Genomic DNA, 18,693 nt, shown 5'->3' with positions numbered 1-18,693 from the left:
AGCAAGATTTCCGGTCGCCAGTTAACTGCATTGCTGTAAATAAAAATGTCAGTTGTTAAAAGAGCTCCTTCCCTGACCGGGAATCGAACCCGGGCCGCAGCGGTGAGAGCGCCGAATCCTAACCACTAGACCACCAGGGACGGTGGGTGCACCCCGTTGCGTGTCGCTCAGATGGTGGCGTCCGAGTCCAAAGGCTGAGGGCCTCTGCTACAATGGGCACCAGTGCCTGCAGGTCTTCGGGGGCCGTTTCTGCTAATAAATAAATAAATAAAGAAATAAAGAAAGAAAGAAAGAAAGAAAACAAAAACACTTGTGATGGTCTGCGAAAAGGGGAGCTTAGAGATTGAAGACAGCATCACTTTGGGAACGTTTGCGCTTTCACTTCCAAGCGCTGATATTCCTGTCTTGCTCTCCTGAAAGGACAGCCTTCCTCGCTATGAGCTTTTGTGGGTCAGTGCTGAAGCTCCCCCTAGAGGCTGCCGCTGAAGATGCACACTCACAACTAACCCTCCTTAGGAGAACTGCTTCGTGGGAGAGCACGTTTATTAAAAGGCGGCAGGCCATGATTGCCTGCGAGACACAGCAGGGTTACCATGCAGAGTTCAAAGGGGGCTTTGCTTGTACAGCAAGTGCCGGAGGGCAAGAAGGGATGACATAGGAGCTGCCCTTTTTTCGGGCTCGCACACCAAGGCCTGCACCAGCCTTCGAGGCTCAGCCTGCCTCTGGACTGCCCTAGACCACCTTTACTCAAAGCACACACTCTGGTCGGGGACTCGAAGCCAGGCCCGTGGCAGTGAAAGCACCAAATCCTCACCACTAGGCCACCGGGGAAACGACTGCAGCACCCGGGAGGTTTCCGCAACCGTACTTGCAGTCAGCTGGAGGCTATTGTAATGCTGTTAAGTGAGAGACGTTTGCCGCTCGCAAGCCAATTCCATCCAACCTCCTGCAGGGGGCACTCTGGGCTGGTTTTCCACTTGTTCGCCTGCTGCTGAAACAGCAAAGATTCAATTCGAAGCCCTTTGCAGCAGCTCACCAGGATGGCCGAGTGGTTAAGGCGTTGGACTTAAGATCCAATGGACAAGTGTCCGCGTGGGTTCGAGCCCCACTCCTGGTACAGGTTTTTACTCTTCTTACCTAAATGCGGCAGCAGCTTCGCACAAGCCCTTTCCTGCTGTCTGTAGGCAGTGCCCCTACCTCAAAGCCCTGAGGCTTGAGTTCACCTGAAAAGAGCAACAAGGAATCGTTGCCCGTAGACTCTTTTCCTGGAAAACCTTTGCATTTTTGTACCATGTCCCTCGCATCCCAAGCTTAAGCCGCCAAAGTTGGCAGAGCTTGTGCAACCCCGCCAACAGCCCTACCACCCCAAAAGAAAATTGGGCAGGGATTCCCGCCTCCGCTTCCTCACGGCTTCCGAAACGGGCTTCCAAACGGGCGATGCCCTGACGGGTCAGCCAGTCACCGTCTAGGCCCGGTACACCCCTGTGAATAATAGAGCGTCCAACCTCAAATCAGGCTACAGGGCCCTTCAGCCCATAGAAGGAGAACCTGTCAACAAACGGGGCGAGGGCAATGCTCGGGCCCCTTGCGAAGCCTTTGCCAAGCTCCAAAGGCTGCACTTTCCCAGCAGACCACAGCTCTGTATGCAAATCAAGCAGCTACGACCCCTCCCTCCCCTGCTTTTCTCCTCCAAACCGGTACGCAACCATTTCTGCAGCCCTCTGCCCCAGGGTCCCGGGCAAGGTCTTGGTCTGATGAGGCTAGGGATGGTGGGCGAGCTCGGCTTTGGCAGGGCGACAGGACTAATATTTTCTCTACAGCTTTGGAAGAAAGAAAGCTTCCTTTTTGGGGCACAGGCCCACTTCTAGCGGCGACAGCTTCCGGTAAGGGACCATGCTGAAAAGATGCTTGGAGTTACCGCCAGGGGAGCCACGCCGCTATTGCCTGTGAGTGAAGCTACATTTGAAAGAAATATTTTTTGAGACGCAGTTGTTTGAATTTCTGTAAAAATGTCATTCAGTAAAAGCCTCTCTTCCCTGACCGGGAATCGAACCCGGGCCGCGGCGGTGAGAGCGCCGAATCCTAACCACTAGACCACCAGGGAGACCGCTGGACAGCTCGGGAAGGCCGGGCAGTGGTGTCCGAGTGCACAATGCCTGCAGGTGCCTCAAAGGCCAGTCCATTGGGGGACTGGGAAGAGAGGGGGAGGGCCGAGCAGATAGGTTCTCTCCAGCGGTGAAAAAGGAAGCTGCCTTTTTTGCGTCAAGGGCAGTCTTTCCGCAGCGACAGGAGAATGAATGGGACTCTGCCATAAACACGTTTTGCGTCGCGCTGAGGGCACTTCCTCCATTTTGTGCACGCAAATCTGCATCTGGGAGCAAGATTTCCGGTCGCCAGTTAACTGCATTGCTGTAAATAAAAATGTCAGTTGTTAAAAGAGCTCCTTCCCTGACCGGGAATCGAACCCGGGCCGCAGCGGTGAGAGCGCCGAATCCTAACCACTAGACCACCAGGGACGGTGGGTGCACCCCGTTGCGTGTCGCTCAGATGGTGGCGTCCGAGTCCAAAGGCTGAGGGCCTCTGCTACAATGGGCACCAGTGCCTGCAGGTCTTCGGGGGCCGTTTCTGCTAATAAATAAATAAATAAAGAAATAAAGAAAGAAAGAAAGAAAGAAAACAAAAACACTTGTGATGGTCTGCGAAAAGGGGAGCTTAGAGATTGAAGACAGCATCACTTTGGGAACGTTTGCGCTTTCACTTCCAAGCGCTGATATTCCTGTCTTGCTCTCCTGAAAGGACAGCCTTCCTCGCTATGAGCTTTTGTGGGTCAGTGCTGAAGCTCCCCCTAGAGGCTGCCGCTGAAGATGCACACTCACAACTAACCCTCCTTAGGAGAACTGCTTCGTGGGAGAGCACGTTTATTAAAAGGCGGCAGGCCATGATTGCCTGCGAGACACAGCAGGGTTACCATGCAGAGTTCAAAGGGGGCTTTGCTTGTACAGCAAGTGCCGGAGGGCAAGAAGGGATGACATAGGAGCTGCCCTTTTTTCGGGCTCGCACACCAAGGCCTGCACCAGCCTTCGAGGCTCAGCCTGCCTCTGGACTGCCCTAGACCACCTTTACTCAAAGCACACACTCTGGTCGGGGACTCGAAGCCAGGCCCGTGGCAGTGAAAGCACCAAATCCTCACCACTAGGCCACCGGGGAAACGACTGCAGCACCCGGGAGGTTTCCGCAACCGTACTTGCAGTCAGCTGGAGGCTATTGTAATGCTGTTAAGTGAGAGACGTTTGCCGCTCGCAAGCCAATTCCATCCAACCTCCTGCAGGGGGCACTCTGGGCTGGTTTTCCACTTGTTCGCCTGCTGCTGAAACAGCAAAGATTCAATTCGAAGCCCTTTGCAGCAGCTCACCAGGATGGCCGAGTGGTTAAGGCGTTGGACTTAAGATCCAATGGACAAGTGTCCGCGTGGGTTCGAGCCCCACTCCTGGTACAGGTTTTTACTCTTCTTACCTAAATGCGGCAGCAGCTTCGCACAAGCCCTTTCCTGCTGTCTGTAGGCAGTGCCCCTACCTCAAAGCCCTGAGGCTTGAGTTCACCTGAAAAGAGCAACAAGGAATCGTTGCCCGTAGACTCTTTTCCTGGAAAACCTTTGCATTTTTGTACCATGTCCCTCGCATCCCAAGCTTAAGCCGCCAAAGTTGGCAGAGCTTGTGCAACCCCGCCAACAGCCCTACCACCCCAAAAGAAAATTGGGCAGGGATTCCCGCCTCCGCTTCCGAAACGGGCTTCCAAACGGGCGATGCCCTGACGGGTCAGCCAGTCACCGTCTAGGCCCGGTACACCCCTGTGAATAATAGAGCGTCCAACCTCAAATCAGGCTACAGGGCCCTTCAGCCCATAGAAGGAGAACCTGTCAACAAACGGGGCGAGGGCAATGCTCGGGCCCCTTGCGAAGCCTTTGCCAAGCTCCAAAGGCTGCACTTTCCCAGCAGACCACAGCTCTGTATGCAAATCAAGCAGCTACGACCCCTCCCTCCCCTGCTTTTCTCCTCCAAACCGGTACGCAACCATTTCTGCAGCCCTCTGCCCCAGGGTCCCGGGCAAGGTCTTGGTCTGATGAGGCTAGGGATGGTGGGCGAGCTCGGCTTTGGCAGGGCGACAGGACTAATATTTTCTCTACAGCTTTGGAAGAAAGAAAGCTTCCTTTTTGGGGCACAGGCCCACTTCTAGCGGCGACAGTTTCCGGTAAGGGACCATGCTGAAAAGATGCTTGGAGTTACCGCCAGGGGAGCCACGCCGCTATTGCCTGTGAGTGAAGCTACATTTGAAAGAAATATTTTTTGAGACGCAGTTGTTTGAATTTCTGTAAAAATGTCATTCAGTAAAAGCCTCTCTTCCCTGACCGGGAATCGAACCCGGGCCACGACGGTGAGAGCGCCGAATCCTAACCACTAGACCACCAGGGAGACCGCTGGACAGCTCGGGAAGGCCGGGCAGTGGTGTCCGAGTGCACAATGCCTGCAGGTGCCTCAAAGGCCAGTCCATTGGGGGACTGGGAAGAGAGGGGGAGGGCCGAGCAGATAGGTTCTCTCCAGCGGTGAAAAAGGAAGCTGCCTTTTTTGCGTCAAGGGCAGTCTTTCCGCAGCGACAGGAGAATGAATGGGACTCTGCCATAAACACGTTTTGCGTCGCGCTGAGGGCACTTCCTCCATTTTGTGCACGCAAATCTGCATCTGGGAGCAAGATTTCCAGTCGCCAGTTAACTGCATTGCTGTAAATAAAAATGTCAGTTGTTAAAAGAGCTCCTTCCCTGACCGGGAATCGAACCCGGGCCGCGGCGGTGAGAGCCCCGAATCCTAACCACTAGACCACCAGGGACGGTGGGTGCACCCCGTTGCGTGTCGCTCAGATGGTGGCGTCCGAGTCCAAAGGCTGAGGGCCTCTGCTACAATGGGCACCAGTGCCTGCAGGTCTTCGGGGGCCGTTTCTGCTAATAAATAAAGAAAGAAAGAAAGAAAGAAAGAAAGAAAGAAAACAAAAACACTTGTGATGGTCTGCGAAAAGGGGAGCTTAGAGATTGAAGACAGCATCACTTTGGGAACGTTTGCGCTTTCACTTCCAAGCGCTGATATTCCTGTCTTGCTCTCCTGAAAGGACAGCCTTCCTCGCTATGAGCTTTTGTGGGTCAGTGCTGAAGCTCCCCCTAGAGGCTGCCGCTGAAGATGCACACTCACAACTAACCCTCCTTAGGAGAACTGCTTCGTGGGAGAGCACGTTTATTAAAAGGCGGCAGGCCATGATTGCCTGCGAGACACAGCAGGGTTACCATGCAGAGTTCAAAGGGGGCTTTGCTTGTACAGCAAGTGCCGGAGGGCAAGAAGGGATGACATAGGAGCTGCCCTTTTTTCGGGCTCGCACACCAAGGCCTGCACCAGCCTTCGAGGCTCAGCCTGCCTCTGGACTGCCCTAGACCACCTTTACTCAAAGCACACACTCTGGTCGGGGACTCGAAGCCAGGCCCGTGGCAGTGAAAGCACCAAATCCTCACCACTAGGCCACCGGGGAAACGACTGCAGCACCCGGGAGGTTTCCGCAACCGTACTTGCAGTCAGCTGGAGGCTATTGTAATGCTGTTAAGTGAGAGACGTTTGCCGCTCGCAAGCCAATTCCATCCAACCTCCTGCAGGGGGCACTCTGGGCTGGTTTTCCACTTGTTCGCCTGCTGCTGAAACAGCAAAGATTCAATTCGAAGCCCTTTGCAGCAGCTCACCAGGATGGCCGAGTGGTTAAGGCGTTGGACTTAAGATCCAATGGACAAGTGTCCGCGTGGGTTCGAGCCCCACTCCTGGTACAGGTTTTTACTCTTCTTACCTAAATGCGGCAGCAGCTTCGCACAAGCCCTTTCCTGCTGTCTGTAGGCAGTGCCCCTACCTCAAAGCCCTGAGGCTTGAGTTCACCTGAAAAGAGCAACAAGGAATCGTTGCCCGTAGACTCTTTTCCTGGAAAACCTTTGCATTTTTGTACCATGTCCCTCGCATCCCAAGCTTAAGCCGCCAAAGTTGGCAGAGCTTGTGCAACCCCGCCAACAGCCCTACCACCCCAAAAGAAAATTGGGCAGGGATTCCCGCCTCCGCTTCCGAAACGGGCTTCCAAACGGGCGATGCCCTGACGGGTCAGCCAGTCACCGTCTAGGCCCGGTACACCCCTGTGAATAATAGAGCGTCCAACCTCAAATCAGGCTACAGGGCCCTTCAGCCCATAGAAGGAGAACCTGTCAACAAACGGGGCGAGGGCAATGCTCGGGCCCCTTGCGAAGCCTTTGCCAAGCTCCAAAGGCTGCACTTTCCCAGCAGACCACAGCTCTGTATGCAAATCAAGCAGCTACGACCCCTCCCTCCCCTGCTTTTCTCCTCCAAACCGGTACGCAACCATTTCTGCAGCCCTCTGCCCCAGGGTCCCGGGCAAGGTCTTGGTCTGATGAGGCTAGGGATGGTGGGCGAGCTCGGCTTTGGCAGGGCGACAGGACTAATATTTTCTCTACAGCTTTGGAAGAAAGAAAGCTTCCTTTTTGGGGCACAGGCCCACTTCTAGCGGCGACAGCTTCCGGTAAGGGACCATGCTGAAAAGATGCTTGGAGTTACCGCCAGGGGAGCCACGCCGCTATTGCCTGTGAGTGAAGCTACATTTGAAAGAAATATTTTTTGAGACGCAGTTGTTTGAATTTCTGTAAAAATGTCATTCAGTAAAAGCCTCTCTTCCCTGACCGGGAATCGAACCCGGGCCGCGGCGGTGAGAGCGCCGAATCCTAACCACTAGACCACCAGGGAGACCGCTGGACAACTCGGGAAGGCCGGGCAGTGGTGTCCGAGTGCACAATGCCTGCAGGTGCCTCAAAGGCCAGTCCATTGGGGGACTGGGAAGAGAGGGGGAGGGCCGAGCAGATAGGTTCTCTCCAGCGGTGAAAAAGGAAGCTGCCTTTTTTGCGTCAAGGGCAGTCTTTCCGCAGCGACAGGAGAATGAATGGGACTCTGCCATAAACACGTTTTGCGTCGCGCTGAGGGCACTTCCTCCATTTTGTGCACGCAAATCTGCATCTGGGAGCAAGATTTCCGGTCGCCAGTTAACTGCATTGCTGTAAATAAAAATGTCAGTTGTTAAAAGAGCTCCTTCCCTGACCGGGAATCGAACCCAGGCCGCGGCGGTGAGAGCGCCTAATCCTAACCACTAGACCACCAGGGACGGTGGGTGCACCCCGTTGCGTGTCGCTCAGATGGTGGCGTCCGAGTCCAAAGGCTGAGGGCCTCTGCTACAATGGGCACCAGTGCCTGCAGGTCTTCGGGGGCCGTTTCTGCTAATAAATAAAGAAATAAAGAAAGAAAGAAAGAAAGAAAGAAAACAAAAACACTTGTGATGGTCTGCGAAAAGGGGAGCTTAGAGATTGAAGACAGCATCACTTTGGGAACGTTTGCGCTTTCACTTCCAAGCGCTGATATTCCTGTCTTGCTCTCCTGAAAGGACAGCCTTCCTCGCTATGAGCTTTTGTGGGTCAGTGCTGAAGCTCCCCCTAGAGGCTGCCGCTGAAGATGCACACTCACAACTAACCCTCCTTAGGAGAACTGCTTCGTGGGAGAGCACGTTTATTAAAAGGCGGCAGGCCATGATTGCCTGCGAGACACAGCAGGGTTACCATGCAGAGTTCAAAGGGGGCTTTGCTTGTACAGCAAGTGCCGGAGGGCAAGAAGGGATGACATAGGAGCTGCCCTTTTTTCGGGCTCGCACACCAAGGCCTGCACCAGCCTTCGAGGCTCAGCCTGCCTCTGGACTGCCCTAGACCACCTTTACTCAAAGCACACACTCTGGTCGGGGACTCGAAGCCAGGCCCGTGGCAGTGAAAGCACCAAATCCTCACCACTAGGCCACCGGGGAAACGACTGCAGCACCCGGGAGGTTTCCGCAACCGTACTTGCAGTCAGCTGGAGGCTATTGTAATGCTGTTAAGTGAGAGACGTTTGCCGCTCGCAAGCCAATTCCATCCAACCTCCTGCAGGGGGCACTCTGGGCTGGTTTTCCACTTGTTCGCCTGCTGCTGAAACAGCAAAGATTCAATTCGAAGCCCTTTGCAGCAGCTCACCAGGATGGCCGAGTGGTTAAGGCGTTGGACTTAAGATCCAATGGACAAGTGTCCGCGTGGGTTCGAGCCCCACTCCTGGTACAGGTTTTTACTCTTCTTACCTAAATGCGGCAGCAGCTTCGCACAAGCCCTTTCCTGCTGTCTGTAGGCAGTGCCCCTACCTCAAAGCCCTGAGGCTTGAGTTCACCTGAAAAGAGCAACAAGGAATCGTTGCCCGTAGACTCTTTTCCTGGAAAACCTTTGCATTTTTGTACCATGTCCCTCGCATCCCAAGCTTAAGCCGCCAAAGTTGGCAGAGCTTGTGCAACCCCGCCAACAGCCCTACCACCCCAAAAGAAAATTGGGCAGGGATTCCCGCCTCCGCTTCCTCACGGCTTCCGAAACGGGCTTCCAAACGGGCGATGCCCTGACGGGTCAGCCAGTCACCGTCTAGGCCCGGTACACCCCTGTGAATAATAGAGCGTCCAACCTCAAATCAGGCTACAGGGCCCTTCAGCCCATAGAAGGAGAACCTGTCAACAAACGGGGCGAGGGCAATGCTCGGGCCCCTTGCGAAGCCTTTGCCAAGCTCCAAAGGCTGCACTTTCCCAGCAGACCACAGCTCTGTATGCAAATCAAGCAGCTACGACCCCTCCCTCCCCTGCTTTTCTCCTCCAAACCGGTACGCAACCATTTCTGCAGCCCTCTGCCCCAGGGTCCCGGGCAAGGTCTTGGTCTGATGAGGCTAGGGATGGTGGGCGAGCTCGGCTTTGGCAGGGCGACAGGACTAATATTTTCTCTACAGCTTTGGAAGAAAGAAAGCTTCCTTTTTGGGGCACAGGCCCACTTCTAGCGGCGACAGCTTCCGGTAAGGGACCATGCTGAAAAGATGCTTGGAGTTACCGCCAGGGGAGCCACGCCGCTATTGCCTGTGAGTGAAGCTACATTTGAAAGAAATATTTTTTGAGACGCAGTTGTTTGAATTTCTGTAAAAATGTCATTCAGTAAAAGCCTCTCTTCCCTGACCGGGAATCGAACCCGGGCCGCGGCGGTGAGAGCGCCGAATCCTAACCACTAGACCACCAGGGAGACCGCTGGACAGCTCGGGAAGGCCGGGCAGTGGTGTCCGAGTGCACAATGCCTGCAGGTGCCTCAAAGGCCAGTCCATTGGGGGACTGGGAAGAGAGGGGGAGGGCCGAGCAGATAGGTTCTCTCCAGCGGTGAAAAAGGAAGCTGCCTTTTTTGCGTCAAGGGCAGTCTTTCCGCAGCGACAGGAGAATGAATGGGACTCTGCCATAAACACGTTTTGCGTCGCGCTGAGGGCACTTCCTCCATTTTGTGCACGCAAATCTGCATCTGGGAGCAAGATTTCCGGTCGCCAGTTAACTGCATTGCTGTAAATAAAAATGTCAGTTGTTAAAAGAGCTCCTTCCCTGACCGGGAATCGAACCCGGGCCGCAGCGGTGAGAGCGCCGAATCCTAACCACTAGACCACCAGGGACGGTGGGTGCACCCCGTTGCGTGTCGCTCAGATGGTGGCGTCCGAGTCCAAAGGCTGAGGGCCTCTGCTACAATGGGCACCAGTGCCTGCAGGTCTTCGGGGGCCGTTTCTGCTAATAAATAAATAAATAAAGAAATAAAGAAAGAAAGAAAGAAAGAAAACAAAAACACTTGTGATGGTCTGCGAAAAGGGGAGCTTAGAGATTGAAGACAGCATCACTTTGGGAACGTTTGCGCTTTCACTTCCAAGCGCTGATATTCCTGTCTTGCTCTCCTGAAAGGACAGCCTTCCTCGCTATGAGCTTTTGTGGGTCAGTGCTGAAGCTCCCCCTAGAGGCTGCCGCTGAAGATGCACACTCACAACTAACCCTCCTTAGGAGAACTGCTTCGTGGGAGAGCACGTTTATTAAAAGGCGGCAGGCCATGATTGCCTGCGAGACACAGCAGGGTTACCATGCAGAGTTCAAAGGGGGCTTTGCTTGTACAGCAAGTGCCGGAGGGCAAGAAGGGATGACATAGGAGCTGCCCTTTTTTCGGGCTCGCACACCAAGGCCTGCACCAGCCTTCGAGGCTCAGCCTGCCTCTGGACTGCCCTAGACCACCTTTACTCAAAGCACACACTCTGGTCGGGGACTCGAAGCCAGGCCCGTGGCAGTGAAAGCACCAAATCCTCACCACTAGGCCACCGGGGAAACGACTGCAGCACCCGGGAGGTTTCCGCAACCGTACTTGCAGTCAGCTGGAGGCTATTGTAATGCTGTTAAGTGAGAGACGTTTGCCGCTCGCAAGCCAATTCCATCCAACCTCCTGCAGGGGGCACTCTGGGCTGGTTTTCCACTTGTTCGCCTGCTGCTGAAACAGCAAAGATTCAATTCGAAGCCCTTTGCAGCAGCTCACCAGGATGGCCGAGTGGTTAAGGCGTTGGACTTAAGATCCAATGGACAAGTGTCCGCGTGGGTTCGAGCCCCACTCCTGGTACAGGTTTTTACTCTTCTTACCTAAATGCGGCAGCAGCTTCGCACAAGCCCTTTCCTGCTGTCTGTAGGCAGTGCCCCTACCTCAAAGCCCTGAGGCTTGAGTTCACCTGAAAAGAGCAACAAGGAATCGTTGCCCGTAGACTCTTTTCCTGGAAAACCTTTGCATTTTTGTACCATGTCCCTCGCATCCCAAGCTTAAGCCGCCAAAGTTGGCAGAGCTTGTGCAACCCCGCCAACAGCCCTACCACCCCAAAAGAAAATTGGGCAGGGATTCCCGCCTCCGCTTCCGAAACGGGCTTCCAAACGGGCGATGCCCTGACGGGTCAGCCAGTCACCGTCTAGGCCCGGTACACCCCTGTGAATAATAGAGCGTCCAACCTCAAATCAGGCTACAGGGCCCTTCAGCCCATAGAAGGAGAACCTCTCAACAAACGGGGCGAGGGCAATGCTCGGGCCCCTTGCGAAGCCTTTGCCAAGCTCCAAAGGCTGCACTTTCCCAGCAGACCACAGCTCTGTATGCAAATCAAGCAGCTACGACCCCTCCCTCCCCTGCTTTTCTCCTCCAAACCGGTACGCAACCATTTCTGCAGCCCTCTGCCCCAGGGTCCCGGGCAAGGTCTTGGTCTGATGAGGCTAGGGATGGTGGGCGAGCTCGGCTTTGGCAGGGCGACAGGACTAATATTTTCTCTACAGCTTTGGAAGAAAGAAAGCTTCCTTTTTGGGGCACAGGCCCACTTCTAGCGGCGACAGCTTCCGGTAAGGGACCATGCTGAAAAGATGCTTGGAGTTACCGCCAGGGGAGCCACGCCGCTATTGCCTGTGAGTGAAGCTACATTTGAAAGAAATATTTTTTGAGACGCAGTTGTTTGAATTTCTGTAAAAATGTCATTCAGTAAAAGCCTCTCTTCCCTGACCGGGAATCGAACCCGGGCCACGGCGGTGAGAGCGCCGAATCCTAACCACTAGACCACCAGGGAGACCGCTGGACAGCTCGGGAAGGCCGGGCAGTGGTGTCCGAGTGCACAATGCCTGCAGGTGCCTCAAAGGCCAGTCCATTGGGGGACTGGGAAGAGAGGGGGAGGGCCGAGCAGATAGGTTCTCTCCAGCGGTGAAAAAGGAAGCTGCCTTTTTTGCGTCAAGGGCAGTCTTTCCGCAGCGACAGGAGAATGAATGGGACTCTGCCATAAACACGTTTTGCGTCGCGCTGAGGGCACTTCCTCCATTTTGTGCACGCAAATCTGCATCTGGGAGCAAGATTTCCAGTCGCCAGTTAACTGCATTGCTGTAAATAAAAATGTCAGTTGTTAAAAGAGCTCCTTCCCTGACCGGGAATCGAACCCGGGCCGCGGCGGTGAGAGCCCCGAATCCTAACCACTAGACCACCAGGGACGGTGGGTGCACCCCGTTGCGTGTCGCTCAGATGGTGGCGTCCGAGTCCAAAGGCTGAGGGCCTCTGCTACAATGGGCACCAGTGCCTGCAGGTCTTCGGGGGCCGTTTCTGCTAATAAATAAAGAAATAAAGAAAGAAAGAAAGAAAGAAAGAAAACAAAAACACTTGTGATGGTCTGCGAAAAGGGGAGCTTAGAGATTGAAGACAGCATCACTTTGGGAACGTTTGCGCTTTCACTTCCAAGCGCTGATATTCCTGTCTTGCTCTCCTGAAAGGACAGCCTTCCTCGCTATGAGCTTTTGTGGGTCAGTGCTGAAGCTCCCCCTAGAGGCTGCCGCTGAAGATGCACACTCACAACTAACCCTCCTTAGGAGAACTGCTTCGTGGGAGAGCACGTTTATTAAAAGGCGGCAGGCCATGATTGCCTGCGAGACACAGCAGGGTTACCATGCAGAGTTCAAAGGGGGCTTTGCTTGTACAGCAAGTGCCGGAGGGCAAGAAGGGATGACATAGGAGCTGCCCTTTTTTCGGGCTCGCACACCAAGGCCTGCACCAGCCTTCGAGGCTCAGCCTGCCTCTGGACTGCCCTAGACCACCTTTACTCAAAGCACACACTCTGGTCGGGGACTCGAAGCCAGGCCCGTGGCAGTGAAAGCACCAAATCCTCACCACTAGGCCACCGGGGAAACGACTGCAGCACCCGGGAGGTTTCCGCAACCGTACTTGCAGTCAGCTGGAGGCTATTGTAATGCTGTTAAGTGAGAGACGTTTGCCGCTCGCAAGCCAATTCCATCCAACCTCCTGCAGGGGGCACTCTGGGCTGGTTTTCCACTTGTTCGCCTGCTGCTGAAACAGCAAAGATTCAATTCGAAGCCCTTTGCAGCAGCTCACCAGGATGGCCGAGTGGTTAAGGCGTTGGACTTAAGATCCAATGGACAAGTGTCCGCGTGGGTTCGAGCCCCACTCCTGGTACAGGTTTTTACTCTTCTTACCTAAATGCGGCAGCAGCTTCGCACAAGCCCTTTCCTGCTGTCTGTAGGCAGTGCCCCTACCTCAAAGCCCTGAGGCTTGAGTTCACCTGAAAAGAGCAACAAGGAATCGTTGCCCGTAGACTCTTTTCCTGGAAAACCTTTGCATTTTTGTACCATGTCCCTCGCATCCCAAGCTTAAGCCGCCAAAGTTGGCAGAGCTTGTGCAACCCCGCCAACAGCCCTACCACCCCAAAAGAAAATTGGGCAGGGATTCCCGCCTCCGCTTCCTCACGGCTTCCGAAACGGGCTTCCAAACGGGCTTCCAAACGGGCGATGCCCTGACGGGTCAGCCAGTCACCGTCTAGGCCCGGTACACCCCTGTGAATAATAGAGCGTCCAACCTCAAATCAGGCTACAGGGCCCTTCAGCCCATAGAAGGAGAACCTGTCAACAAACGGGGCGAGGGCAATGCTCGGGCCCCTTGCGAAGCCTTTGCCAAGCTCCAAAGGCTGCACTTTCCCAGCAGACCACAGCTCTGTATGCAAATCAAGCAGCTACGACCCCTCCCTCCCCTGCTTTTCTCCTCCAAACCGGTACGCAACCATTTCTGCAGCCCTCTGCCCCAGGGTCCCGGGCAAGGTCTTGGTCTGATGAGGCTAGGGATGGTGGGCGAGCTCGGCTTTGGCAGGGCGACAGGACTAATATTTTCTCTACAGCTTTGGAAGAAAGAAAGCTTCCTTTTTGGGGCACAGGCCCACTTCTAGCGGCGACAGCTTCCGGTAAGGGACCATGCTGAAAAGATGCTTGGAGTTACCGCCAGGGGAGCCACGCCGCTATTGCCTGTGAGTGAAGCTACATTTGAAAGAAATATTTTTTGAGACGCAGTTGTTTGAATTTCTGTAAAAATGTCATTCAGTAAAAGCCTCTCTTCCCTGACCGGGAATCGAACCCGGGCCGCGGCGGTGAGAGCGCCGAATCCTAACCACTAGACCACCAGGGAGACCGCTGGACAGCTCGGGAAGGCCGGGCAGTGGTGTCCGAGTGCACAATGCCTGCAGGTGCCTCAAAGGCCAGTCCATTGGGGGACTGGGAAGAGAGGGGGAGGGCCGAGCAGATAGGTTCTCTCCAGCGGTGAAAAAGGAAGCTGCCTTTTTTGCGTCAAGGGCAGTCTTTCCGCAGCGACAGGAGAATGAATGGGACTCTGCCATAAACACGTTTTGCGTCGCGCTGAGGGCACTTCCTCCATTTTGTGCACGCAAATCTGCATCTGGGAGCAAGATTTCCGGTCGCCAGTTAACTGCATTGCTGTAAATAAAAATGTCAGTTGTTAAAAGAGCTCCTTCCCTGACCGGGAATCGAACCCGGGCCGCGGCGGTGAGAGCGCCGAATCCTAACCACTAGACCACCAGGGACGGTGGGTGCACCCCGTTGCGTGTCGCTCAGATGGTGGCGTCCGAGTCCAAAGGCTGAGGGCCTCTGCTACAATGGGCACCAGTGCCTGCAGGTCTTCGGGGGCCGTTTCTGCTAATAAATAAATAAATAAAGAAATAAAGAAAGAAAGAAAGAAAGAAAACAAAAACACTTGTGATGGTCTGCGAAAAGGGGAGCTTAGAGATTGAAGACAGCATCACTTTGGGAACGTTTGCGCTTTCACTTCCAAGCGCTGATATTCCTGTCTTGCTCTCCTGAAAGGACAGCCTTCCTCGCTATGAGCTTTTGTGGGTCAGTGCTGAAGCTCCCCCTAGAGGCTGCCGCTGAAGATGCACACTCACAACTAACCCTCCTTAGGAGAACTGCTTCGTGGGAGAGCACGTTTATTAAAAGGCGGCAGGCCATGATTGCCTGCGAGACACAGCAGGGTTACCATGCAGAGTTCAAAGGGGGCTTTGCTTGTACAGCAAGTGCCGGAGGGCAAGAAGGGATGACATAGGAGCTGCCCTTTTTTCGGGCTCGCACACCAAGGCCTGCACCAGCCTTCGAGGCTCAGCCTGCCTCTGGACTGCCCTAGACCACCTTTACTCAAAGCACACACTCTGGTCGGGGACTCGAAGCCAGGCCCGTGGCAGTGAAAGCACCAAATCCTCACCACTAGGCCACCGGGGAAACGACTGCAGCACCCGGGAGGTTTCCGCAACCGTACTTGCAGTCAGCTGGAGGCTATTGTAATGCTGTTAAGTGAGAGACGTTTGCCGCTCGCAAGCCAATTCCATCCAACCTCCTGCAGGGGGCACTCTGGGCTGGTTTTCCACTTGTTCGCCTGCTGCTGAAACAGCAAAGATTCAATTCGAAGCCCTTTGCAGCAGCTCACCAGGATGGCCGAGTGGTTAAGGCGTTGGACTTAAGATCCAATGGACAAGTGTCCGCGTGGGTTCGAGCCCCACTCCTGGTACAGGTTTTTACTCTTCTTACCTAAATGCGGCAGCAGCTTCGCACAAGCCCTTTCCTGCTGTCTGTAGGCAGTGCCCCTACCTCAAAGCCCTGAGGCTTGAGTTCACCTGAAAAGAGCAACAAGGAATCGTTGCCCGTAGACTCTTTTCCTGGAAAACCTTTGCATTTTTGTACCATGTCCCTCGCATCCCAAGCTTAAGCCGCCAAAGTTGGCAGAGCTTGTGCAACCCCGCCAACAGCCCTACCACCCCAAAAGAAAATTGGGCAGGGATTCCCGCCTCCGCTTCCGAAACGGGCTTCCAAACGGGCGATGCCCTGACGGGTCAGCCAGTCACCGTCTAGGCCCGGTACACCCCTGTGAATAATAGAGCGTCCAACTTCAAATCAGGCTACAGGGCCCTTCAGCCCATAGAAGGAGAACCTGTCAACAAACGGGGCGAGGGCAATGCTCGGGCCCCTTGCGAAGCCTTTGCCAAGCTCCAAAGGCTGCACTTTCCCAGCAGACCACAGCTCTGTATGCAAATCAAGCAGCTACGACCCCTCCCTCCCCTGCTTTTCTCCTCCAAACCGGTACGCAACCATTTCTGCAGCCCTCTGCCCCAGGGTCCCGGGCAAGGTCTTGGTCTGATGAGGCTAGGGATGGTGGGCGAGCTCGGCTTTGGCAGGGCGACAGGACTAATATTTTCTCTACAGCTTTGGAAGAAAGAAAGCTTCCTTTTTGGGGCACAGGCCCACTTCTAGCGGCGACAGCTTCCGGTAAGGGACCATGCTGAAAAGATGCTTGGAGTTACCGCCAGGGGAGCCACGCCGCTATTGCCTGTGAGTGAAGCTACATTTGAAAGAAATATTTTTTGAGACGCAGTTGTTTGAATTTCTGTAAAAATGTCATTCAGTAAAAGCCTCTCTTCCCTGACCGGGAATCGAACCCGGGCCGCGGCGGTGAGAGCGCCGAATCCTAACCACTAGACCACCAGGGAGACCGCTGGACAGCTCGGGAAGGCCGGGCAGTGGTGTCCGAGTGCACAATGCCTGCAGGTGCCTCAAAGGCCAGTCCATTGGGGGACTGGGAAGAGAGGGGGAGGGCCGAGCAGATAGGTTCTCTCCAGCGGTGAAAAAGGAAGCTGCCTTTTTTGCGTCAAGGGCAGTCTTTCCGCAGCGACAGGAGAATGAATGGGACTCTGCCATAAACACGTTTTGCGTCGCGCTGAGGGCACTTCCTCCATTTTGTGCACGCAAATCTGCATCTGGGAGCAAGATTTCCGGTCGCCAGTTAACTGCATTGCTGTAAATAAAAATGTCAGTTGTTAAAAGAGCTCCTTCCCTGACCGGGAATCGAACCCGGGCCGCAGCGGTGAGAGCGCCGAATCCTAACCACTAGACCACCAGGGACGGTGGGTGCACCCCGTTGCGTGTCGCTCAGATGGTGGCGTCCGAGTCCAAAGGCTGAGGGCCTCTGCTACAATGGGCACCAGTGCCTGCAGGTCTTCGGGGGCCGTTTCTGCTAATAAATAAATAAATAAAGAAATAAAGAAAGAAAGAAAGAAAGAAAACAAAAACACTTGTGATGGTCTGCGAAAAGGGGAGCTTAGAGATTGAAGACAGCATCACTTTGGGAACGTTTGCGCTTTCACTTCCAAGCGCTGATATTCCTGTCTTGCTCTCCTGAAAGGACAGCCTTCCTCGCTATGAGCTTTTGTGGGTCAGTGCTGAAGCTCCCCCTAGAGGCTGCCGCTGAAGATGCACACTCACAACTAACCCTCCTTAGGAGAACTGCTTCGTGGGAGAGCACGTTTATTAAAAGGCGGCAGGCCATGATTGCCTGCGAGACACAGCAGGGTTACCATGCAGAGTTCAAAGGGGGCTTTGCTTGTACAGCAAGTGCCGGAGGGCAAGAAGGGATGACATAGGAGCTGCCCTTTTTTCGGGCTCGCACACCAAGGCCTGCACCAGCCTTCGAGGCTCAGCCTGCCTCTGGACTGCCCTAGACCACCTTTACTCAAAGCACACACTCTGGTCGGGGACTCGAAGCCAGGCCCGTGGCAGTGAAAGCACCAAATCCTCACCACTAGGCCACCGGGGAAACGACTGCAGCACCCGGGAGGTTTCCGCAACCGTACTTGCAGTCAGCTGGAGGCTATTGTAATGCTGTTAAGTGAGAGACGTTTGCCGCTCGCAAGCCAATTCCATCCAACCTCCTGCAGGGGGCACTCTGGGCTGGTTTTCCACTTGTTCGCCTGCTGCTGAAACAGCAAAGATTCAATTCGAAGCCCTTTGCAGCAGCTCACCAGGATGGCCGAGTGGTTAAGGCGTTGGACTTAAGATCCAATGGACAAGTGTCCGCGTGGGTTCGAGCCCCACTCCTGGTACAGGTTTTTACTCTTCTTACCTAAATGCGGCAGCAGCTTCGCACAAGCCCTTTCCTGCTGTCTGTAGGCAGTGCCCCTACCTCAAAGCCCTGAGGCTTGAGTTCACCTGAAAAGAGCAACAAGGAATCGTTGCCCGTAGACTCTTTTCCTGGAAAACCTTTGCATTTTTGTACCATGTCCCTCGCATCCCAAGCTTAAGCCGCCAAAGTTGGCAGAGCTTGTGCAACCCCGCCAACAGCCCTACCACCCCAAAAGAAAATTGGGCAGGGATTCCCGCCTCCGCTTCCGAAACGGGCTTCCAAACGGGCGATGCCCTGACGGGTCAGCCAGTCACCGTCTAGGCCCGGTACACCCCTGTGAATAATAGAGCGTCCAACCTCAAATCAGGCTACAGGGCCCTTCAGCCCATAGAAGGAGAACCTCTCAACAAACGGGGCGAGGGCAATGCTCGGGCCCCTTGCGAAGCCTTTGCCAAGCTCCAAAGGCTGCACTTTCCCAGCAGACCACAGCTCTGTATGCAAATCAAGCAGCTACGACCCCTCCCTCCCCTGCTTTTCTCCTCCAAACCGGTACGCAACCATTTCTGCAGCCCTCTGCCCCAGGGTCCCGGGCAAGGTCTTGGTCTGATGAGGCTAGGGATGGTGGGCGAGCTCGGCTTTGGCAGGGCGACAGGACTAATATTTTCTCTACAGCTTTGGAAGAAAGAAAGCTTCCTTTTTGGGGCACAGGCCCACTTCTAGCGGCGACAGCTTCCGGTAAGGGACCATGCTGAAAAGATGCTTGGAGTTACCGCCAGGGGAGCCACGCCGCTATTGCCTGTGAGTGAAGCTACATTTGAAAGAAATATTTTTTGAGACGCAGTTGTTTGAATTTCTGTAAAAATGTCATTCAGTAAAAGCCTCTCTTCCCTGACCGGGAATCGAACCCGGGCCACGGCGGTGAGAGCGCCGAATCCTAACCACTAGACCACCAGGGAGACCGCTGGACA

The 18,693-nt window shown here is 54.5% G+C and overlaps 24 non-coding genes across 24 annotated transcripts; 8 read left to right on the top strand and 16 right to left on the bottom strand.

Moving 5' to 3' along the window:
- Window positions 1-68: 68 nt before the first annotated feature.
- TRNAE-CUC (transfer RNA glutamic acid (anticodon CUC)) lies at window positions 69-140 on the bottom strand. The gene has a single exon. It is a non-coding gene; the product is annotated as a tRNA-Glu (tRNA).
- An 894-nt stretch (window positions 141-1,034) lies between these two features.
- TRNAL-UAA (transfer RNA leucine (anticodon UAA)) lies at window positions 1,035-1,117 on the top strand. The gene has a single exon. It is a non-coding gene; the product is annotated as a tRNA-Leu (tRNA).
- Window positions 1,118-2,032: 915 nt separating this feature from the next.
- TRNAE-CUC (transfer RNA glutamic acid (anticodon CUC)) lies at window positions 2,033-2,104 on the bottom strand. The gene has a single exon. It is a non-coding gene; the product is annotated as a tRNA-Glu (tRNA).
- A 340-nt stretch (window positions 2,105-2,444) lies between these two features.
- TRNAE-CUC (transfer RNA glutamic acid (anticodon CUC)) lies at window positions 2,445-2,516 on the bottom strand. Its single transcript has one exon. It is a non-coding gene; the product is annotated as a tRNA-Glu (tRNA).
- An 894-nt stretch (window positions 2,517-3,410) lies between these two features.
- Window positions 3,411-3,493, top strand: TRNAL-UAA (transfer RNA leucine (anticodon UAA)). The gene has a single exon. It is a non-coding gene; the product is annotated as a tRNA-Leu (tRNA).
- Window positions 3,494-4,397: 904 nt separating this feature from the next.
- TRNAE-CUC (transfer RNA glutamic acid (anticodon CUC)) lies at window positions 4,398-4,469 on the bottom strand. The gene has a single exon. It is a non-coding gene; the product is annotated as a tRNA-Glu (tRNA).
- A 340-nt stretch (window positions 4,470-4,809) lies between these two features.
- TRNAE-CUC (transfer RNA glutamic acid (anticodon CUC)) lies at window positions 4,810-4,881 on the bottom strand. The gene has a single exon. It is a non-coding gene; the product is annotated as a tRNA-Glu (tRNA).
- Window positions 4,882-5,771: 890 nt separating this feature from the next.
- Window positions 5,772-5,854, top strand: TRNAL-UAA (transfer RNA leucine (anticodon UAA)). The gene has a single exon. It is a non-coding gene; the product is annotated as a tRNA-Leu (tRNA).
- A 904-nt stretch (window positions 5,855-6,758) lies between these two features.
- TRNAE-CUC (transfer RNA glutamic acid (anticodon CUC)) lies at window positions 6,759-6,830 on the bottom strand. The gene has a single exon. It is a non-coding gene; the product is annotated as a tRNA-Glu (tRNA).
- A 340-nt stretch (window positions 6,831-7,170) lies between these two features.
- Window positions 7,171-7,242, bottom strand: TRNAE-CUC (transfer RNA glutamic acid (anticodon CUC)). Its single transcript has one exon. It is a non-coding gene; the product is annotated as a tRNA-Glu (tRNA).
- Window positions 7,243-8,132: 890 nt separating this feature from the next.
- TRNAL-UAA (transfer RNA leucine (anticodon UAA)) lies at window positions 8,133-8,215 on the top strand. Its single transcript has one exon. It is a non-coding gene; the product is annotated as a tRNA-Leu (tRNA).
- Window positions 8,216-9,130: 915 nt separating this feature from the next.
- Window positions 9,131-9,202, bottom strand: TRNAE-CUC (transfer RNA glutamic acid (anticodon CUC)). The gene has a single exon. It is a non-coding gene; the product is annotated as a tRNA-Glu (tRNA).
- A 340-nt stretch (window positions 9,203-9,542) lies between these two features.
- Window positions 9,543-9,614, bottom strand: TRNAE-CUC (transfer RNA glutamic acid (anticodon CUC)). The gene has a single exon. It is a non-coding gene; the product is annotated as a tRNA-Glu (tRNA).
- An 894-nt stretch (window positions 9,615-10,508) lies between these two features.
- Window positions 10,509-10,591, top strand: TRNAL-UAA (transfer RNA leucine (anticodon UAA)). Its single transcript has one exon. It is a non-coding gene; the product is annotated as a tRNA-Leu (tRNA).
- A 904-nt stretch (window positions 10,592-11,495) lies between these two features.
- TRNAE-CUC (transfer RNA glutamic acid (anticodon CUC)) lies at window positions 11,496-11,567 on the bottom strand. The gene has a single exon. It is a non-coding gene; the product is annotated as a tRNA-Glu (tRNA).
- A 340-nt stretch (window positions 11,568-11,907) lies between these two features.
- Window positions 11,908-11,979, bottom strand: TRNAE-CUC (transfer RNA glutamic acid (anticodon CUC)). Its single transcript has one exon. It is a non-coding gene; the product is annotated as a tRNA-Glu (tRNA).
- An 890-nt stretch (window positions 11,980-12,869) lies between these two features.
- TRNAL-UAA (transfer RNA leucine (anticodon UAA)) lies at window positions 12,870-12,952 on the top strand. The gene has a single exon. It is a non-coding gene; the product is annotated as a tRNA-Leu (tRNA).
- Window positions 12,953-13,879: 927 nt separating this feature from the next.
- Window positions 13,880-13,951, bottom strand: TRNAE-CUC (transfer RNA glutamic acid (anticodon CUC)). The gene has a single exon. It is a non-coding gene; the product is annotated as a tRNA-Glu (tRNA).
- Window positions 13,952-14,291: 340 nt separating this feature from the next.
- TRNAE-CUC (transfer RNA glutamic acid (anticodon CUC)) lies at window positions 14,292-14,363 on the bottom strand. The gene has a single exon. It is a non-coding gene; the product is annotated as a tRNA-Glu (tRNA).
- Window positions 14,364-15,257: 894 nt separating this feature from the next.
- TRNAL-UAA (transfer RNA leucine (anticodon UAA)) lies at window positions 15,258-15,340 on the top strand. The gene has a single exon. It is a non-coding gene; the product is annotated as a tRNA-Leu (tRNA).
- Window positions 15,341-16,244: 904 nt separating this feature from the next.
- TRNAE-CUC (transfer RNA glutamic acid (anticodon CUC)) lies at window positions 16,245-16,316 on the bottom strand. Its single transcript has one exon. It is a non-coding gene; the product is annotated as a tRNA-Glu (tRNA).
- Window positions 16,317-16,656: 340 nt separating this feature from the next.
- Window positions 16,657-16,728, bottom strand: TRNAE-CUC (transfer RNA glutamic acid (anticodon CUC)). The gene has a single exon. It is a non-coding gene; the product is annotated as a tRNA-Glu (tRNA).
- Window positions 16,729-17,622: 894 nt separating this feature from the next.
- On the top strand, window positions 17,623-17,705 carry TRNAL-UAA (transfer RNA leucine (anticodon UAA)). Its single transcript has one exon. It is a non-coding gene; the product is annotated as a tRNA-Leu (tRNA).
- Window positions 17,706-18,609: 904 nt separating this feature from the next.
- TRNAE-CUC (transfer RNA glutamic acid (anticodon CUC)) lies at window positions 18,610-18,681 on the bottom strand. The gene has a single exon. It is a non-coding gene; the product is annotated as a tRNA-Glu (tRNA).
- Window positions 18,682-18,693: the final 12 nt, after the last annotated feature.

This window comes from Ambystoma mexicanum, chromosome 5p, assembly GCF_040938575.1.
Source record: "Ambystoma mexicanum isolate Mex_15411 chromosome 5p, UKY_AmexF1_1, whole genome shotgun sequence".
NCBI classification, from domain to species: Eukaryota; Metazoa; Chordata; class Amphibia; order Caudata; family Ambystomatidae; genus Ambystoma; species Ambystoma mexicanum.
Note: the sequence above shows the minus strand (reverse complement) of the source record. Positions and strands in the feature narration are given on the sequence as shown.